This window comes from Biomphalaria glabrata, chromosome 2, assembly GCF_947242115.1.
Source record: "Biomphalaria glabrata chromosome 2, xgBioGlab47.1, whole genome shotgun sequence".
Taxonomy (NCBI): Eukaryota; Metazoa; Mollusca; class Gastropoda; family Planorbidae; genus Biomphalaria; species Biomphalaria glabrata.
In genome coordinates, this window is record NC_074712.1 from 62,737,990 (window position 1) to 62,759,921 (window position 21,932).

General features: G+C 40.2%; 2 protein-coding genes across 2 annotated transcripts in view; one reads left to right on the forward strand and one right to left on the reverse strand.

Moving 5' to 3' along the window:
* Positions 1-21,932, reverse strand: part of LOC106065555 (U3 small nucleolar RNA-associated protein 6 homolog) — a 165,016-nt gene that overhangs the window by 78,548 nt on the left and 64,536 nt on the right. The gene's annotated exons all lie outside the window — the stretch shown is intronic.
* LOC106072666 (uncharacterized) overlaps positions 2,286-21,932 on the forward strand; it is a 31,917-nt gene continuing 12,270 nt past the window's right edge. Inside the window, exon 1 of the mRNA XM_056021842.1 lies at positions 2,286-2,578. The gene's annotated coding sequence lies outside the window, so the exon portion shown is untranslated. The remainder of the gene's footprint in view (positions 2,579-21,932) is intronic.

The following is a 21,932-nucleotide window of genomic DNA, read 5'->3' on the forward strand; positions in this document are numbered from 1 at the left end:
ATACCTCCACCAGCATTGCAGAGAATAAAGACATAAGACTGGAGCGAAGAGTCTCACACGGGCACTGTGGTATACCTCCACCAGCATTGCAGAGAACAATGACATAAGACTGGAGCGAAGATTCTCACACGGGGCAATGTGGTATACCTCCACCAGCATTGCAGAGAACTAAGACATAAGACTGGATCGAAGAGTCTCACACGTTGCACTGTGGTATACCTCCACCAGCATTGCAAAGGACCAATACTTAAGACTGGAGTCACCAGCATTAATGCCAAGAACATTATTAGGTCTTACCAACTGACCAGAGTTGATCTGTCTCAGATTAGAGTTGATCTGTCTCAGATTAGAGTTGATCTGTCTCAGATTAGAGTTGATCTGTCTCAGATTAGAGTTGATCTGTCTCAGATTAGAGTTGATCTGTCTCAGATTAGAGAAGATCTGTCTCAGATTAGAGTTGATCTGTCTCAGATTCACTGTTCAACTGGTTCGTCTATTCTGAAGAAACACTATGCCTGTTTGATATATATATATATATATATATATATATATATATATATATATATATATATAAAATGTGCAGCGGCTATTCTGAGTTCGCTGCAGCTTGCAGTTTTGTCGTTAAGTTTGCAAGATAGGACGAGTCAGGCCGTGCGCTCTACTGACTGTGTGGTTCAACCTAGATCTAGTTGGGTCGAACTTTTCTGTCCAGCTGCAGATGAGATCCTTGCAGAGCTGACCAATGGAAGCATTAAAAAAAAAAAGATAACCAACTCCTCGAGTAAATCGACAATGATTCTGGGTATTCTCAAAATATGAGTCCGGAATCTCTGTCTCAAAATGTTTCCTATGACGATATAAATAGCTTCAGCCTTATCCTCGTTCGTCTAGAACAGTGGTTCCCAAACATTTTCCTTAACGGAACACTTCCCACATTCTGAATAGTTAGCGGAAGAACTTAGCCTACCAATTTTTTATTTTTTAGAGAGATTAATTCACGTGGTGGCCTACTAGTTAAGTACTCCAGTAGTTCCTGGAGCGCCTGTATTCGAGCCTCGTGGAACACTCTATCAAATAAACCAATTCACCTTTCCTCTACCACTATTTCCAATGTTGAGAGAAGCTTTACCATTTAAAGGTTTACGTGCTTGAAAACTTTATATCAACATTTCCCTCCCCCCCCCCCCTTTTTTCCTATTGTTCTTTAGCAATGCAATAGAATTTATTGACCAGCTGTAGCCCGAGTGTCAATAAAACTATCAAACAGTGAGTATACACCATTACAACCTCACACATTCTTGCAAGAACATATCATCAAATATTAAGCTAAATAGCGCAGGGCCGGGCTTACAGCGGTGCCAAAACTGCACGGGCCTCCCTAGTGCCTGACACTCAAAGAGGTCTCTACGTTTCAAAACAAAATAGAATTAAATATGCAGCTACATGTTAACTAGGAGGAGAACTAAATAGACAGACATTAAATGTTCGATGACGCTGTTTCTTTTTCTTTCGCAAAACATGCCATGCCTTTAGATTTATAAGTATAACCACAATCAAGTTGATTTAAATTATTTTATATTGAAGCTTGGAGGAGGTATACACGTACTATATTCCGGGCACTGAATGAGCTTACATACATGAATAAACATTGAACTAAACAGCAGTTAAGTACAACCAAAGGGTGGTAACTGTTCTGCCAATAATTCTGACAGCAGCTGTCACAATAACGTCAGCCTGGACACAACCAAACTCTCAGTACATACGTTTATATTGGCTACGCCGCTGCTAAAAAAAAAATAAAACCTAGCTCCTTGACATTATTCACACTGGTTTGAAACAAATAAAAAAAACCTTAACATACCAAACTTATCAAAAAATAACCCAGATTACTGAATAAAATATAAGTGTGGGTTTTACAGTTCAGCTCGATCAGTTGGATGTCTCTCAAGTTTCCTGGGTAGTGCGTTTATTTTCGAGGAAGATCCTCTGTAATTATCATATTAAATGCGACAATGAAACTCCCTATTATATAACTAAGTCCTCCTTTTTTTTTTCTCTTTTTCACGCGCTTGAGCAAAGCCTTGGAATCAAATCGTAGTTTTTATTTAACCCACAAGTAAACCCCCCTCAATCACCAAGGGCCGGTAAACCCACCAGACAAAAATAAAATCAAACAAACGAAAAGAAATCCCGGCCTCTCTTCTCTCCCCTTTAAGCTTTAATCCCCCGCAGGTTCCTCTGCGCTACTCTGCTTCCACCAGCGCCTTGCAGTCAGCGAGGGACAGGAGAGCGAGGGGCGGCCAGACCGCAGTTTGCGTTGAGGACCGCTGGGCTGGGAGAGGGGTACGCAACCCTACCTGTGTCAACTCAGATTCGTACAGCTCTAATCGTTCTGTTTAGCTCGGTCACGGCTGCGGGGTCCCGAGAAAAGGGAAACAAACTATTTATTTTTTTCTTCTTCTGGGATATTCTCGTTGGATTACGAAGGAAATCTTCCCCAGACTTTATGGATTATAAGCTAACGCCAAGACCAATACATAGGATACTGGTCTGCTTGACTATTGGCTAACTTAAAGAGGTCAGTATTGTTGCTGCGATTCCAACAACGGCACGTGCGTAGATCTGTTTGTTTATATACGTGTACATGGTCTTTTCATGGTAGTCAAAATGACCTACTTAAAACTGTAACACAAAAGCCTTACTCTCTTGGTTAGTGTTTCTGTAGGGTACTGGAATGTTGAAGTCTACACGAGTACTATAAAGTTAGATATAGGCGAGTACTATACAGTTAGATCTAGACGAGTACTATACAGTTAGATCTAGACGAGTACTATAAAGTTAGATATAGGCGAGTACTATACAGTTAGATTTAGACGAGCACTATACAGTTAGATTTAGACGAGCACTATACAGTTAGATCTACACGAGTACTATAAAGTTAGATCTAGACGAGTACTATAAAGTTAGATTTAGACGAGCACTATACAGTTAGATTTAGACGAGCACTATACAGTTAGATCTAGACGAGTACTATAAAGTTAGATATAGGCGAGTACTATACAGTTAGATTTAGACGAGTACTATACAGTTAGATTTAGACGAGCACTATACAGTTAGATCTAGACGAGTACTATAAAGTTAGATATAGGCGAGTACTATACAGTTAGATTTAGACGAGCACTATACAGTTAGATCTAGACGAGCACTAGACAGTTAGATCTACACGAGTACTATACAGTTAGATTTAGACGAGCACTATACAGTTAGAACTAGACGAGTACTATACAGTTAGATCTAGACGAGTAGGCCTATTATAGAGTTAGAACTAGACGAGTACTATAGAGTTAGATCTACACGAGTTAGATCAGTTAGATCTAGACGAGTACTATACAGTTAGATCTAGACGAGTACTATACAGTTAGATCTAGACGAGTACTAGACAGATCTACACGAGTACTATACAGTTAGATCTACACGAGTACTATACAGTTAGATCTACACGAGTACTATAGAGTTAGATCTACACGAGTACTATACAGTTAGATCTATAACAGAGTCAAAATCATGACAGGAATACGAGGAAATAAGATCCAGAGCTGTAATATTGTGTCAGCACAGCAATTCAGACAGAATACAATATTTCAAGCTCTGTATACTTGGACATTATATTCTAGATTACGTCTTAAGACTTATTACATACTAGATCTAGTTAAATCTAGTACTAGATTTAATTCTTAACTTATAGTAAAGGTGTAGTTTGGTGACCTATACATTAAAAGAGAGTACTTATGCCGTTTGGTGACTTTTTATATGGTTTCAGAGGGCTAACTTTATATAAGACTCATAGCAAGTATGTAGTTGGACACGACAAACTTATAGATACCGGTACACATGAAAGATGGTAACAAGTGATGGCCAATTCCATTAAAATAGCAAAACCTTTCCAGTTAATGTCTAGATGTCCTTCAAGAACTAAATAAACTTCTTAAATATATTTCGGATTGTAGGTGTCTATGTTACAAAGTAGTTCAATAGCTCCACGGGCTTTAATTATCCTCGGTTGATCCAAATATTTCACCAGTCAAGTGTATTGCCTAGTACTTGACCAGTATTGCTTAGTATTTAACCAGTATTGACTAGTATTTAACCAGTATTGACTAGTATTTAACCAGTATTGACTAGTATTTAACCAGTATTGACTAGTATTTAACCAGTATTGACTAGTATTTAACCAGTATTGCCTAGTATTTAACCAGTATTGACTAGTATTTAACCAGTATTGACTAGTATTTAACCAGTATTGACTAGTATTTAACCAGTATTGCTTAGTATTTAACCAGTATTGACTAGTATTTAACCAGTAATGACTAGTATTTAACCAGTATTGACTAGTATTTAACCAGTATTGCCTAGTATTTAACCAGTATTGACTAGTATTTAACCAGTATTGACTAGTATTTAACCAGTATTGACTAGTATTTCACCAGTATTGACTAGTATTTAACCAGTATTGACTAGTATTTAACCAGTAATGACTAGTATTTAACCAGTATTGACTAGTATTTAACCAGTATTGCCTAGTATTTAACCAGTATTGACTAGTATTTAACCAGTATTGACTAGTATTTCACCAGTATTGCCTAGTGTTTCACCAGTATTGACTAGTATTTAACCAGTAATGACTAGTATTTAACCAGTATTGACTAGTATTTCACCAGTATTGACTAGTATTTAACCAGTAATGACTAGTATTTAACCAGTATTGACTAGTGTTTCACCAGTAATGACTAGTATTTAACCAGTAATGACTAGTATTTAACCAGTATTGACTAGTATTTAACCAGTAATGACTAGTATTTCACCAGTATTGACTAGTATTTCACCAGTATTGACTAGTATTTAACCAGTATTGACTAGTATTTAACCAGTATTGACTAGTGTTTCACCAGTATTGACTAGTATTTAACCAGTAATGACTAGTATTTAACCAGTATTGACTAGTATTTCACCAGTATTGACTAGTATTTAACCAGTATTGACTAGTATTTAACCAGTATTGACTAGTATTTCACCAGTATTGACTAGTATTTAACCAGTATTGCCTAGTATTTAACCAGTATTGACTAGTATTTTACCAGTATTGCCTAGTGAAAAAGAGTGAGTGCGGGTGTGGTAACGGGCTTTCCTTTCACGCCCCCATCCCCCTATCTTGACGCCTATCTGTATTGACCTCCCCCCCCCCCTTTCCCCAAATCTTCAGATTGTAAATTTGAGTTTGACGGATGGTGCTGACATGTCATAGGTGTGTACATTCTAACACAGTGTGTTAGCTCAAGCACGCATTCCTCTCATACCTTTGTTCTGACAGACACTTCAAAAACCTTTTTTTTTTATCAATCGCTTTGCTGGGCGCCGCATATCGAACTGTGGGCGCCGTATATCGAACTGTGGGCGCCTTGCGCACCCATCAAACATTTCCTTGTGTAGCCTCTACGTGGTCTGACTGAGCTTGGAACACAAGCTACTCTGAACAGGACACACAACTGTCTCAACGTCTCAATCGGACGATAACAACATCAGCTGGGTCGCCATCAACTCCCAATTTTCGCCAACAAACCAACGGAACAATTTTTTTTTTTTTTTAGAACTAATAACGATCTCATCTTCTTAATTTAAAAAAAAAAAAATACAGGGAATCATGATTTGGGTTAAAACCCCTAGCTTCTTGGGCTCTATACTGTACACTATCTTTCTCATTTCGGGGCTGTTTGTTCGGCAGCTCACTAAGTACTGTTATACACCCTCAAACCCCCCCAAAAAAACATTCTTTTATATGAGAGAAGAAGGGATATGATGTCACGACTATTCCCATAATTTTACTTATGGGTTCCTCTAATTTCGGTAATTTAAGAACACGATTGATAGCCTGTTAGGAGGCTCAGCGCCTTGAAAGTTTGAGAACCGTTCTCTTTGTTTTATGACCCGAAGGGAAAATCCCTTAAGTCTTTTTGTTGCTCTTATCGCACAAGCGGAATGATAATGGGGGGCGTCCGTGGATATTAGGGGGGGGGGGGGGTCGGGTGGTGGTGGTGGGTGGTAGAGGAGGCCCTAGCGGAAAGAATTATGTGATAGCCGTGAAAGATTTAGATCTTGGAAACAAACAAAACGATGTGAAGGGAATGAAGCCATTGCCCCCCACACATGTTCCAATCTTATTGTTTCCATCAGGTCGGGTCCAGAACGAGATCCGAGCGGTGTCAGGGGGACGTAACTCCTCTTATTAATGTTTCATGACCACGCAGTTGTCAGACCTGAATATTTGTACCTTTAAACAAGACGGGGGGGGGGGGGGGGGCAATCAATAGAAATAATAAGGGGAGGGGGAGAAGGAATAAAAGAGGGTTGGGGGGGGGGGTAAAACTAACAAGGAATTGAACGTTAGACCAACGGTTGACACACAGAGCTTCGATGTTTGCTTCACTGCCAACAACAACTTCAAACAGCTAGTAGACTGAACGTGACGGCGTAACTCGCTTCAAAAAAAAAAAAAAGGACATCCCCCCCCTCCACCCTCCCAAGCGCCCACACACTAAACACACACCTGATCCAGTGACGAAAAAGTAAATACAATGATTGCGATCAACTAGCCGCTGGCTGGACCCAGAATTTCGGCATACACATTTACACTGGTGCACAAAAAATAAGCTGGTCTGGACAGTTCGATAAAACCCAGAGGTCATGGGTTTAAACCCTCGACTCCTTATCAGAACATAAACAAAGTTTATCAGAGAAAGCATACACAAAAAGATTCTGTCATTGTTTTGACTTTTTAATTCTAATTTGTTTGGTTCTTCTTGTCTTCTCTCCACTAAACTTTGACGTTGTCCAGGGGCCAACCTTTCCCCCAGCTCTCTCCACTGTACTTTGAAGTTTTTTGTTTTTTTTTTAACAATATATTTAAGAGCTAGACCGGTCCATTGCTTGGATATTAAATAGTCTCCATGTTGTGTCTTTCAGCATTTCAGCGACAACCACTTCCGCTTTGTGATGACTGGAAACGCTTGCAATGAAATGTGACGGTACCCCAAATCACCTGATAAATGAATGTACATAACGAAATCTATTTGACCGTACACCTAATCACCTGATAAATGAATGTACATCACGAAATCTATGTGTTCAGTAAAATGTTTTACATGTTTCGTTTCTTCCTTCAGAGTTGAAGATGGTTTATTTCCTAGTCCAAACCTCCCGCAGGACGACGGGGGATGGGAGCGGGCAGGACTTGAACCCGTGACCATCAATAAATCGTACGACAGTCCAGCCGCAAAACCGCACGACCAGGCAGCCATGTGACGGTACACCAAATCACCTGATATATGAATGTACACAATGAAATCTATTTGACCGTACACCAAATCACGTGATATATGAATGTACATAATAAAATCTATTTGACCGTACACCAAATCACGTGATATATGAATGTACATAATAAAATCTATTTGACCGTACACCAAATCACGTGATATATGAATGTACATAATGAAATCTATTTGACCGTACACCAAATCACGTGATATATGAATGTACATAATGAAATCTATTTGACCGTACACCAAATCACCTGATATATGAATGTACATAATGAAATCTATTTGACCGTACACCAAATCACGTGATATATGAATGTACATAATGAAATCTATTTGACCGTACACCTAATCACCTGATATATGAATGTACACAATGAAATCTATTTGACCGTACACCTAATCACCTGATATATGAATGTACATAATGAAATCTATTTGACCGTACACCAAATCATGTGATATATGAATGTACATAATGAAATCTATTTGACCGTACACCAAATCACGTGATATATGAATGTACACAATGAAATCTATTTGACCGTACACCTAATCACCTGATATATGAATGTACATAATGAAATCTATTTGACCGTACACCAAATCACGTGATATATGAATGTACACAATGAAATCTATTTGACCGTACACCTAATCACCTGATATATGAATGTACATAATGAAATCTATTTGACCGTACACCAAATCACGTGATATATGAATGTACACAATGAAATCTATTTGACCGTACACCTAATCACCTGATATATGAATGTACATAATGAAATCTATTTGACCGTACACCAAATCACGTGATATATGAATGTACACAATGAAATCTATTTGACCGTACACCTAATCACCTGATATATGAATGTACATATGAAATCTATAATACCGTACACCAAATCACGTGATATATGAATGTACATAATGAAATCTATTTGACCGTACACCTAATCACCTGATATATGAATGTACATAATGAAATCTATTTGACCGTACACCAAATCACGTGATATATGAATGTACATAATGAAATCTATTTGACCGTACACCAAATCACGTGATATATGAATGTACACAATGAAATCTATTTGACCGTACACCTAATCACCTGATATATGAATGTACATAATGAAATCTATTTGACCGTACACCAAATCACGTGATATATGAATGTACACAATGAAATCTATTTGACCGTACACCTAATCACCTGATATATGAATGTACATAATGAAATCTATTTGACCGTACACCAAATCACGTGATATATGAATGTACACAATGAAATCTATTTGACCGTACACCTAATCACCTGATATATGAATGTACATAATGAAATCTATTTGACCGTACACCAAATCACGTGATATATGAATGTACACAATGAAATCTATTTGACCGTACACCTAATCACCTGATATATGAATGTACATATGAAATCTATAATACCGTACACCAAATCACGTGATATATGAATGTACATAATGAAATCTATTTGACCGTACACCAAATCACGTGATATATGAATGTACATAAAGATTTACTGCTGCAAAAGGGGGGGGGGGGAGAGGTTGAAAGAGTGTACAGATAAATACACTAGACATGCGTACACTGTACTGGAAAATAAATCTGAACACTTTGGGGTGAAATAGTGAATGTGAATGGTGGGCTATGGTACACTTGGACTAAAAAAAAAAACCCATTTACTTTAGAAATAAAACTTGTCTTGGAAAGAAATATCTCTAATTGTATGTGACATACTTGTCCCAGTGGCACCCAGTTCAACCCAGACACAACACATTTATTGCCCCTGCGACGCCCCGAATGGTGAACTGGTCTACCACAACGCGGCCCGGCATTCACCTCAACTGCCCTGACACCCCGCAGTCAGATATATTTTACCTCACTGCAATAAGTCCACCAAGCGCCTAAGACTTTCCTTAAGCCCCCCCCCCCTCTCTCTCCAACGCTCCCTCCACATTTTTAAATTAGGTCACGGGTCAGTGCGATGGTCACGCTAAGAAATTAACGACTTTCTAAAAAAAAAAAAAATACAAATTCCTCATCACATTTCCGAAATTTTTTAAAGGACGCTCCGCCGGCCACAAAGTCTAGTGAGGTCAAGTCTACGCGTGACCTCTTACCTTACACACAGACATACATTAGTTTTATGGGAAGACTTGATTTCACTAATGAAATACTCCTCATGTCCCAGGGGAAACAACTCCGATGGGAAGAATGAGAAAGTACAGCGCTACAAAGGAAGGAGAATCACCAACCTAATTAGTCTTACCTGACAATGTTAAATGATAGTAATTAGCAAAACTACTTAACAGAATTGTGAATGGAATTATTTTTTTTTAAATACTATATTACAATATACTAATACTAAACTATACGGTGGGGCCTGAGTATCGGACACAAGTTGCGGAAATTGAAGGCGGGTTGGTCGTTGTGCTGGTCACATGACGCCATCGTTAACCGTGGGCCACAGACGACCCTTTTATCAGTTCTATAGAACGCAAGGTCTTCAAAAGATGTGTTACTATGCAATACTGAGCTATACTATACTATTAGACGATATGTCACGGATGAATGTGTGTTTGTATGTATAATCTATTTTTACAATCTGCGCGAATGACCGGAAGTGTGTTTTGTTGTCAGAGGTTGATCAGACAGAGACCAGCGTGTGTGATATGCAGTAAAGCTGATTAAAGTTTATGTGTTTGATCTAGTGGTTTCATTGTTTTATTTCGTTAACTAGAACTGAACCAGGGACACCTAGAGACGTATTGAGATCTAAGGTAGATTCTATAGAGTTATTATTATATATAAATAAGGAATCTGTGACAGATAGATGATGTAACTGTATATAACTACAAACATAAAGTATCTAAATGCTATAACAGTAATGTGCTCAAGACTACTGTCTGTTATGAACCTTCATTGGGGAAAGAGCTGGTAAAAAACTGATTTCCGGGCGGCCAGTTTTAATATTAAATCTGGATTTGAACCTCAAGATCTCGAGTTCAGCTGTTTGGTGAAGCTGTTTGTAAAGAAATTTGGTTGTTCTTTGAGTGGCGTAATTTAACGGGGTATGATTCTCAAATGTAGATCCTTAAAGCGTACAAGTATTATAGAGTACACTCAACAACAGAGTAGAAATTAGTATTTATTTACAGCATTACCATTGGTTACACATATAATATAGAATACAAAAGCATCAATACTGAAAGTACCCTAATAAATATGCCCAAATTAAATACTCCAGGGCGCCTAGACTAGATGCAATAATATACTATATAAGGGTATCGTGGTACAACATAGCATTGCCCCTATCTCCTTACTCTAGGCATAATAACCGAAAAACAATCACCAGCACCCTACTCAGACCAGGTCACCTCTCCAACTGACTAGACTGACCACAGGAAACCACAACTCAACTCATAAAATAGACAAACACAATCTCACATCTTGCACACTCCCTCTCTTGACACTGTTCTACGAAGTCCTGAGTAAGCGATGACTATACAGGGACGAATTGAATAATACTATCATTGACATAGCGCTGTAAACGAACAGACTGTAGGCTCCAAACATGCGCCTATAAGAACTAATGTAATAACGAGCCAGGAAATGGCCAACTCATGGAAACAATTTTTCTTCCCAGCTTTAGGGCCCAGCGAGTTTTTAGAAGATAATTGCTGTATGTAAATGTATGCAATTTGTCACGGCGATATGATCGTTGATTTCATCTCAGGGCGGGGGCACATTTATTCTGAACGCTACGCTTCACTAAGCAAATACTGTGCTGGAAAAGGGGGGGGGGGGAACTTCCATACCGTGACCAAGTCGCTCAGTTAAAAATCTGGCTCGCCCATACTGCCGCCCTCCCCCCATCAATACATAAAAACGATATCAAGGCTTCGTGCCAACTTGATCCCTTGTTGTGTCTGTGATAGCAATTAAAAACAAAAAAAAAAGACCAAAGAACAAACACATCACAAAAAGAAATCTTAATTTTTCATCATCGGTAAACAATTAAGAAGCAGGATTATATATAGTTCGTCCATCGTGGTTCGATGATGACCACTTTGTCATCCAGGGGGCTGAGGGCTTTGCACTGGGGTTTTATGCCTCCTCATGTGGCTGGTGAGACCTATGTGAGCCCGGAATGTTCGGCCGCACACTGGGCAGGATTAATACAGCAACAGAAGCCCACAATGACTTTGCTAATCACTGTCAACACTATAGCCACATCACTAGGTCATCAGGACTCGCAAAGACCTTCCTACAGGGAACAGTACCAGGAAGAAGAAAAAGAGGAAGACAAGAGAAAGCGCTGGGAAGACAAACATCAAAGAATTGGCAGGTCTGACAGTGAATGAAATTCTATCCAGGGCAGAGAGGAATGGAGAAAGACGGTCAGCACGTCTTGTGTGGCGCCCCAACTGTCCAACAGGGATAGGTGAAACAATCATATCAAGAAGAATAAGAAAAGAAATAATTGTCCTTTTTTTTTTTTATATACATCACAATTTGCATTGCATTCAACAGACAACTATGTTACGTTAGGTCTAACTGGTTCCGCTCCTTGGACTCTCAGTCTGACTTCTCATGATAAAACAAAAGCTATTACTAAGCTTGACCATCCTGGACTCAAGTCTTTCTCATACAAGGCACTCATCAACCACAACTGGTCACTTTAAGGTTTAACAGTTGACAGGCCACCATTGAGTTCATACTTTAAAGAGTCAATCACAGAAATAAAGCCTCCACGAGAATCTCAATTCTTTTATTATTCTACAAATATGCGTATAGAACCACACCAAGTCTTTAGAACCACGCCAAGTCTTCAAAGTTTCACTCGGCGGATTCCGTTTGAAAAAGGCAACTCACGTTTCAAAGGTCAGAGAAAATTGAAGGAATCTGAAGCCAGACCGGGGGGGGGGCTCTAGGGGAGACGATTTGTTAACTTTGACATTTCCACCAACTCCAGGGTTACATAACTTTAAAACAACAACTTCTCTGTGATACACATCAACACTGAGTTTACCAAACATAAACATTCGGGGGGGGGGGGGGGGACAACAGCCAACGCGAACATGCGTGGCTTTCCTATAGAGAGAGTGGAGACACTGTTTACTGGGTAAGTTTATCAACAATTCAGATCCACTGAGGAAGAGCTGGGTTTGGGTCAGAGTCCATCTGCATAATCCCAGGAATTCTCGATTTGTATAATACACCAATGTTTCTTTTACAAGTTCTGTCTAGAGAGAGAGAGAAAGAGAGAGAGAGAGAGAGAGAGATTCCTCTACCATACAGGAAAGCTTTACTTCACAAACTAATCCCAGAGTTACTTCCCCCGACAGTTTCTTCTATCCTAACAACTTCTATTATGTACAATCTCGCATCAAAGATAATACTCGATAATGATCTAATTACCGCCAAAATTTGCTTTAAGATAATTAGCCGCTCGAGCGTCCGCGCGAGGCCACCGCCAACTGTTTATAACTGACCATGACCTTGTTAAACAATCCCAACTATAACACCACACACGCACACACTGTCACACTCGCACGTTGTCAATGTTGAAAAGACTTCATTTCAACTAGGAGTGAACACGCACATCCAACAACCTTGTATTTAATAAAGCATGTGTGCTGAATGTGGCCAATGAGATCAACTGACTGTGTACCCAAAACAAGTATCGATCGCCAGTCTGGCTCACCCCTCCCCCCATTCAGACCCCGGGGGGTATAGAACCCATCCTGCTAATGACTAGTTTATGTCCCTCTAAGTACATCATACATCCGGACTTCGTGGCTGGAAACATAAACAAAAAAAAAAGAGGGAAGAGGAGCCTGAGGGGAGTGTGACGAAACTGTGACGTAGGAGGAGAGGAGGAGGGAGTGAGTGAGTCGCACGTAGGACACGACGTCTCATACTGGACAGAACTTTTCAAACGCTGATTTGGTTTTTCGAAGACACGAAGCTGGGGTCGTGTTCAATTTCACCAAAATCTAACCTAACGAACCATCAAGTTTCAAAATAAATATTTCTACGGGGCTTCTCACAAGGGAAGAGCATGGTTCGTAGGCCCTTGCTTGCACCGTAGGGCTTTCCAACGAGCAAAGCACGGGGCTTCTCACACCGACAAGCGTAGGCCACGTATTATGTGAGGAATCACACTAACCTGTGTGAAAGTGTGTGTGACCGAGCCAAATATACTATTGAAGTTTTAACGAGCAGGGTGTCACGTGGCCTGCACAACGACCAACCGCCATTACTTTCCCCAGCTCAAGTCAAGTATATTAGAGTTGGGTGGACTCGGGGGCGCCCTAATAATCTGGCGATTCAAAACTTCCGTCTTCGGCGAGTTTCGAACCCAGGACCCCAGGTTTAAAAGCCGAGCGCTTGAACACTCAACCACCGCGAACCCTCACATTTCATGTGCCAGATTTGAATTATTCTGAAAATAATTTTTCTGCGGTGTGATTAACACTAACAACTTTAGTTCCAAGGTGGTCCTATACGTTTCAGGTGCTCCTTCACAATTAAAGATCATTACATCCTGGCGATGACTCCTCGCAGTATGGCAGAAAAAGGCGGTGGGCAAGGTTCGAACCTGGGCCAACCGAGATGACACTTAAATACGGCCGGGCTGCTTTCCACTTGTAATAAGTTAATGCCAAGCAATGACTTAACGTCGGCACAAACCGAACATCAAATGGCACTCAAGACGACAACAGCCAGGCGCCAGATACCAAGCGAAGTAATTCCGTGTTTGCTGTGTGTATGTCTACATGACGAGGGCTGTGTACAGATTGTCCTCGTGAGGTCCGGAGCAATTGCTTAGCAATATCCCGAGCAGTCTCTTGAGGCTTTGGGCCGGGCACACGGCCAATACATCGGGGCTGCTGGGTCACTGAATGTATAAATCAACACGAGGTGCGGCCAGATGAAATCTTATCTAGATCAAGGAGGCACCTCCCTCCTCATTATATTAGCAATGTTTTTTACTCATCTAACTGGCCATCTACGTCATATGAACCGAATAGGCAAAATCTGGACATAGAAGTATCAAGCTAAATATTGCCATTTTTTTGTGTTTCATAATCTATTTAGTACTACAAGAATAAGAAAGCGATATAAAGATTGTCCTTGATTTTGGTAAGTTAAAAAAAATGTAAAGTTACGCTACCTCTTTCAGAACTATTAATCAGGTCAGATATTGTAAAAAATCATGTTTCAAGGTACAAAGAAAACACTAGATATCATGTGGCTAGGCCAACTAACGACCACCTTTATTAACCCTAAATAAGTCAGATACCCATTGGAGTTGGGTGGCCTCCCGAATTTTAAAATCCCAGACGTGACATTTTTTGAAAGCCATACTCTCTGCAAGTCGGTCACCACGTTCCATCATCTTGCCAAAATGATACACTTTTTTTTTTTTACACATCTAACTATCAGAGCTTCCAACCTTCGGGCTGTCACGTTATGCAGGTCTCTTTAGTTTAAATAACCCAGAAAACAAATGTGAACTGCATTCGAATTTGGCGCCAATTGTTTTAATTTATTCAAGTCACGTGTCAAGTCACGTGGTCTAGACAGTCAAAACACTCTGCACTGCACGCATGCAAACAAGAACCCCCCCCCCCTTTCCTCTTTCTCTCTCAAAAAGGGCTTCCGCTTTCGTTTCTTTTTTGTTGCCTATTACGCAGACACGCACAGACAATGACAAGACTGATTCTCAAGAAAACAAATACAACAACACGTCTAATTAGAGCAAGACTCAAGACAATGCCAGACTTTAAAAAAAAAAAAAAAAAAAAACAAGATGGGAGTTCAGTTCCGCTAATGTTACATGCCCCCACAGCGACATCACGCGGGGGGTTGCTTCACAGCCGTCACACCATCACTAAGTACTTCAGCGTCAGACAAAACTGCAGCTGCTACATCCATTGCTACACCTTTGGGTGGAATAAAAGCAAATTGAAAAACTGCACGGTAGCTTGTTGCGGAGCACATCCAATCCAAGTTTGATTTTTTTTGTGTTTCGTTTTTAAGACTGATGGTTACACAAGAAAGTGAGTAACGCGAAATGGGGCGGTGGGGGGGGGGAGGGGCGAGGGCGGCAGCTTTCATCACCTTCTAGTTACAGGGCAACAAAGGTGTGGGCAGACATGCTGGAAGTGAAATTAACTGAGCGATTGTATCAGACGAACAACAGTTAAAATACATTCTTCAACAGATCGACACGAATTTTGTTTTTTTTTAAACCAGGCAAGAATGGAAGACCCCCGCACCATCTCTCTTTTCTCTCTCTCTTTTCTCTCTCTCTTTTCTCTCTGTCTCTCTCTCTCTTTTTCTCTTTCTCTCTTTTCTCTCTCTTTTCTCTCTCTCTCTCTCTTTTCTCTCTCTCTCTCTCTTTTCTCTCTGTCTCTCTCTCTTTTTCTCTTTCTCTCTTTTCTCTCTCTCTCTCTCTCTTTTCTCTCTGTCTCTTTTTCTCTTTCTCTCTTTTCTCTCTCTCTCTTTTCTCTCTCTCTCTTTCTTTCTCAATCTTTTCTCTCTTTCTCAATCTTTTCTCTCTCTTTTCTCTCTCTCTCTTTTCTCTCTTTTTTCTTCTCTCTCTTTCTCTCTCTCTCTTTTTCTCTCCCTCTCTCGTTGTTATGAGAGTGACTTAACTCGTTAACAGTCTCGCTCGGGGTGAGATTTTAAAATCAAGCGAAGGGGCGGGGAGGCTCGAGACTAAAACCACATCAGTACCTATCACATGGTACTGTTCAAATCTACACGTGTGTGTGTGTGTGTTTCTCGGTCCTAGTTTCTCTGTTTCTGATTGACGAGGTTGTTTTTTTTTTTTCGTTTTTGTGTTCACCCCCAATTCAGACTCGCTCAAGCAAGGCGAGTTCAACAAGGCCTGCTGAGAGGGAAAAAAAGGGGGGGGGGGGAAGAATGCTTCATTCCCATTCCCTAGCAGTCGTGCGATGGGGAGTATGTCCGTCTGCCAGGCGTGAGGAGTGTGGACAAGAAGGAGGAGGAGAGAGAGAGAGAGAGTAAGACAATAAGACCAAAATGAGACCAAATTAAGACCCAAAAATAAAAAAAAATAAAGACGTGAAGGTAGAAAAAAAAACATGATATGAAGGTTGGGGGGGGGGGAGGGGGAACTTGACACAGCCGGACCTTGCCTAGATTCTTGGACACGCTACGTAACAAAGTCACGTGTCTCTACGTTAGCACCAAAACATAAAACAGCAGACGACAGAGTCAATCAAATGATTTTGGCCCCGCCCTTCTGTTTTAACAGTCAAAGATGCCTGGTCGTGGGTGGGGGAGGGGGGGGTATGCGCTTTGGGCTGTCGTCTCAATCATCCCGGCTTCGAACCCCTGCCGTCTTGCGGAACTTTGTGATGGTGTTCAATCCTGAAGAAACCTCCTGAATCAAACAATCTAACTGGATGTAAACTTCTAAAGAATAGTTGCGACGACAGGACAACGCCATGCTCTAAAAGTCATGTAGTTACAGCCCGAGACTCTAATAAAAGTCATGTAGTCACAGCCCGAGACCTAGCTGTCCAGCTACGGAGGATATCGTTTCCACGTGGTCATCTGGTCAAATAGTGAAATGCGACCAGCACATCAACAAATGCCAAGGTCACTTTCCAAAATGGACGATCGCCCGGTTTGGGGGGGGGGGGTGGCGCTTAAAATCTTGAATTTAACTCTTTCTCTCCGTAATTTTTTAACACATTCTGGTGGAATCAAAGATTGTATCGTCAGTTAGGAGAGTAAGAGTTAAAGACCATCTCTCGCTGGGATTCGAACTAAAACACTATGTACTAGCCCCGACCACGGCTGTGAAAAAAAACGAATACTTAATTTTTGACTAGTAGAAATACAAGAAACAATTTCTCTCTCTCTCTCTCTCTCTCTCTCTCTCTCTCTCTCTCTCTCTCTCTCTCTCTCTCTGTGTAACATATATTTGAAAGTTTCCATAAACAAATATTTTGAACATACATCCCCCCCCCCCCTCATCACCGAGAGTTGTAATTTGTCAATGCCAATGTTTGTTTGTGAACTTTCTGTTCAGTTTTTTTTTTTGTTCAGGACTAAAGAACTGACGTTAACACAAGCACGACACACACACACACAGACACGCACACACACAGACACACAAAGGTTACATCTGTAACACTTCCCATCAATATAGACCTCGGAGCCTGGAGATTCCTCGTGCTCAAATGGGGGGGAAAAATACATAGGAAGGGGAGAGATTTTATATATATATATATATATATATATATATATATATATATATATATATAAACCAAACTGAAGCGAAAGACAAAACATGAGAGGAACTTACAATTCCATTGCCGGATCGATGTCTTGGTACCCCGACCAGTGGCGAGTAAAGGAGGGAGGGGGGTCAGGGCGCGTGACACAGTTTGGTCATAAACACACGAATAAAATACCCACGGGAAAATTAAAGCATTTCGCCTAGGCCAGACTTACGGGACGCAGAAAGGGAAGCAATTCAAACAAGGGCAGACAAGTACACTCTTTCAATTCATATACAGATATAGGCCTATATTTTACGATTTCCACCCTTTCATATTTTTTCCCCCTTTAAAATGTCGGATCCAAAAAAAAACAACGGCTCAATGCAAAGACATTTCTTAGTTACGTGTGAACTGTTTACTCGGCGCGATTAGTCTGACTGTTAATGTGTCAGCTAGATATTGTATGGCAAGCCTGTATGATGGACGCTGGGAATGTATTTCAAACAGATTCACGGCGGGGTTATTAGCTCAGAGGTCGGTCCCTTTATGACGCTTTATGTGTTTGTATTCTCCACCACATAGCCCCCCCCCCCCCCGTACTCCAGTGTAACATACAAGCAACCAAGCTCACCCGTTCTCGTATGTACTAACAGCGTGGTGCATAGACTACGCTGTGAGAGGAATAATATGTGTTTATACAAGAGAAAGAGAGAGAGAGAATAAGAAAAAGAGAAAGAGAGTGAGAGAAGAGAGAAAAGAAAATGCAATTAGTTCAGAGGCGTATATCATCCTCACACGTCAATGGCTCCCTACACTTTCGGCATGGTTTGCGTGCTGGGGGAAACACAGTGGCGAAGGGCGCCGATATTTTTTGTAAAATTCAGCACCTCGAAATTGGTTTCCTTCTCCCGCCCCTCCCTACGTAGCACCTCCGGTGTCAGGGTACTTTCCATCTTTAAGTTACATCACACGAAACACGAGGCCCATCGGGTCACTTCCGGTAAGAATTCTCCACCCTGGCCTATAGTTTCTTGAATGCCACACGTAGTGGGTTTGAACCATTCCATTCTATTTACACTATCATCACCAGGATAAATTGTTTTTTTAAAACTGTTTAACATACATGGAGGCCAATCCATAAATAGCAATCTTTTTAGTGCATCCGATGTACAGAATAAGGAAGTATTAACCCTTAAAGTGCTGAGCTATTTTACAATGTGGAATTACAATTCTAATGTTTAGAGGCTAATTTACCACACGCGTTTAAAGGGTTAATAAGCGAAGTATTTTTTTTATAAACTAAGAACATTTTTTTGTGTGTGCGAGCTTTACAGCACTGTAAAATCAAATTTCTAAGTTATTCATTCTGTTTGTAGCAAAGTAATTATTTGTAGTGTTTTTGTTGCCAACCATGATTTTTTCAATATGGCGTCTTTGACGTTGCTTCTTTAGTCTATTTGATATTTCACCATCAAAATGTAAACCAAATAATTGACCATTGTGACTAGACTTTGATGTGAAACGTCAACAAATAACCCGTCCGCAGTTGTTTTTTTTTTTCGAAAGAACTTCCTCAAAACAAGACAGTAAAATCAGCTTTATAAATAGACCTCACCCCACAACAACCAGACTTTCAGACCCCCGGGCTAAAAGTCTGAACAGCTCTGACATGGTGCCCCCTCTCCCGCCCCCCCCCCCCCCAACTAGAAAAGACACAGAAAAAAACAACAACTTTTAAAATAAGAAAAGTGTGACATTACTTAAACGGCGTCTCTGTGACGTCATTAGTCTACTACACAACACAGAAACATCTTTCGCTCTGGTGGTGGCTCGTTAGAAGATCTAGCCCGCGTTGTCATTCAATGGTGTGGGTCACATGACTTGAATATTATTAGACAAAACTAGCAATATTAATAATCAATCGACCCAACTGTCTCCCACGACTGAGTTGTTTACTTGGTTTTGTTTCTTTCATAACGTTTAAAAACTCTCGAACCCACGCGCTATACGTTCAAGTTTAGCTTCCGGTCTAGATCCATCTACACAAGTCAATTCTAGAGCCCATAAACGCATGACGTCAAATTTGCTTTTCATTTCACCTCGACGTCACAAGTTCTAGACTAGGTTAAAAGCTTACCTCTAGTCCCTTTCTGTGAGACAAAGCATACAAACTACCAAAATTTCTTTGCATCATTAACTAAGGGGTTGTTTCGGCTATGAATTTCAGATATACATTTTAATTGCTTGAAAAAAATATTCGTCCTCATACTAGGTGTGCCTATATTCTATACCGTGAGTTGGATTACCTTTATACCATTCTATGGTGTAAGCTGTTATAGAGTTTTCGACATGCATGGTCTAGAAGACTATCTCTGTATAATTTCCATACAGGAGACTAAGAACTTGGCTATGTCAGAATAGAAGTTCTCTTTGAGATGTTTAATCTCAACAATGGACAGTTTTCTGAACAATGCTGGATTAAAACATAGTTATTATAACATTTCTAATGTGAACCCATCCCATTGAGTCTTCATCTTGAAGACTTCATCTTATAGCCTCTGTTACACAACATGTAATCATAACAGCCGTCAAGTTTTTTGTCTGGTTAAAAACTTTTGTGGTAATTACACCGGAGAAAAAAAACCACGCTATTATATGTCAGTGACATAGATCAAGTCACGTGATTCGTGTTTTTGCAAATTGTCCAATCACTGATGAGAGTTTATACCCCAGGCTCATACAGCCTCCTTCCCGATCAGACCGAAACAATTTCTTGTATTGTAACACAAGACATAGAAACCAGCTCACAGGCGTAACTCATTCTTCGTAACGCTGTTACAGTTTAGTTGTTGAAGTAGATGTAAGCCTCTGACATTTTCCAGTGCAATGTTTTACCATTGTCAAAGTTACACTGTTAATTCATTCATCTTAATTCCCTTCCATCACAATAAGCTCCACAAAATATAGCAGTATTTACAGTCTTCCACAGTATAGACAATATTTAGTCTTCCACATTATAGACAATATTTACAGTCGTCCAAATTATAGACAATATTTACAGTCTTCCACATTATAGACAATATTTACAGTCTTCCACATTATAGACAATATTTACAGTCGTCCACATTAGAGACAATATTTACAGTCTTCCACATTATAGACAATATTTACAGTCTTCCACATTATAGACAATATTTACAGTTGTCCACACTATAGACAATATTTACAGTCTTCCACATTATAGACAATATTTACAGTCTTCCACATTATAGACAATATTTACAGTCGTCCACATTAGAGACAATATTTACAGTCTTCCACATTATAGACAATATTTACAGTCTTCCACATTATAGACAATATTTACAGTCGTCCACACTATAGACAATATTTACAGTCTTCCACATTATAGACAATATTTACAGTCTTCCACATTATAGACAATATTTACAGTCGTCCGCATAAGAGCAATATGTACAAGTTCACATTACATCAATGTCGACACCAATCTACACAACAGACATTATTTACAGTATTATAGAGAATATTTACAACAGTCAACATCATAGGCAACATTTAGAATGTGAATCGATTCAAAATATTCACGAAGGCCTAGACCTTTTCTAGAGAGTAACACTTTGGCTGCAGATTAAAAACAGGCCGAGAAAAAAAAAAAATTGTCGAATCAAAAAGGGTAATCCAGCTCTAGAACAGGTAAATGTGGGGGACAGGCAATGTCTCACAAGACGATGGGAACAATTTATGATTGTTGGGTGTGTCTCTGGGGGCCTGGGCAAACAACTGGGGCCTAAGATTGAGTGGCTATTCAGGGCGGCCTACTTTAACAGCTCCCCACCCCCACTTCTGACCCCCCCCCCACACACTCTCCACCTCATTCACCCCGCCTGTGCTCGGCATCAGACGGGATCTCTTCTTTACATTCCACACAGTAAAAAAAAAAAACACAAAAAACTCGCCAGCAAAACTCTTTGTGGAGATTCTGGAGATAGAACAAAAAAAATGTATTAAAGAAGACTTCATTGAACACAAGGAGGCTTTACGTGAGTGTTGAGGATACATAGAAGGGTTGATATGATTCTAGTGACCCCATTCAATATAGGTCAGTCAGAGTCTACAAGGACCACTTGAATTCCTCGCTTGCCCACTTGGTCTCAGCCCGATCAGTTCAAGATCAAAGCTCTCCCACACACGTTACTATTTTCCTTTCAGCTGGACTGAAGACACGAGGAAATGA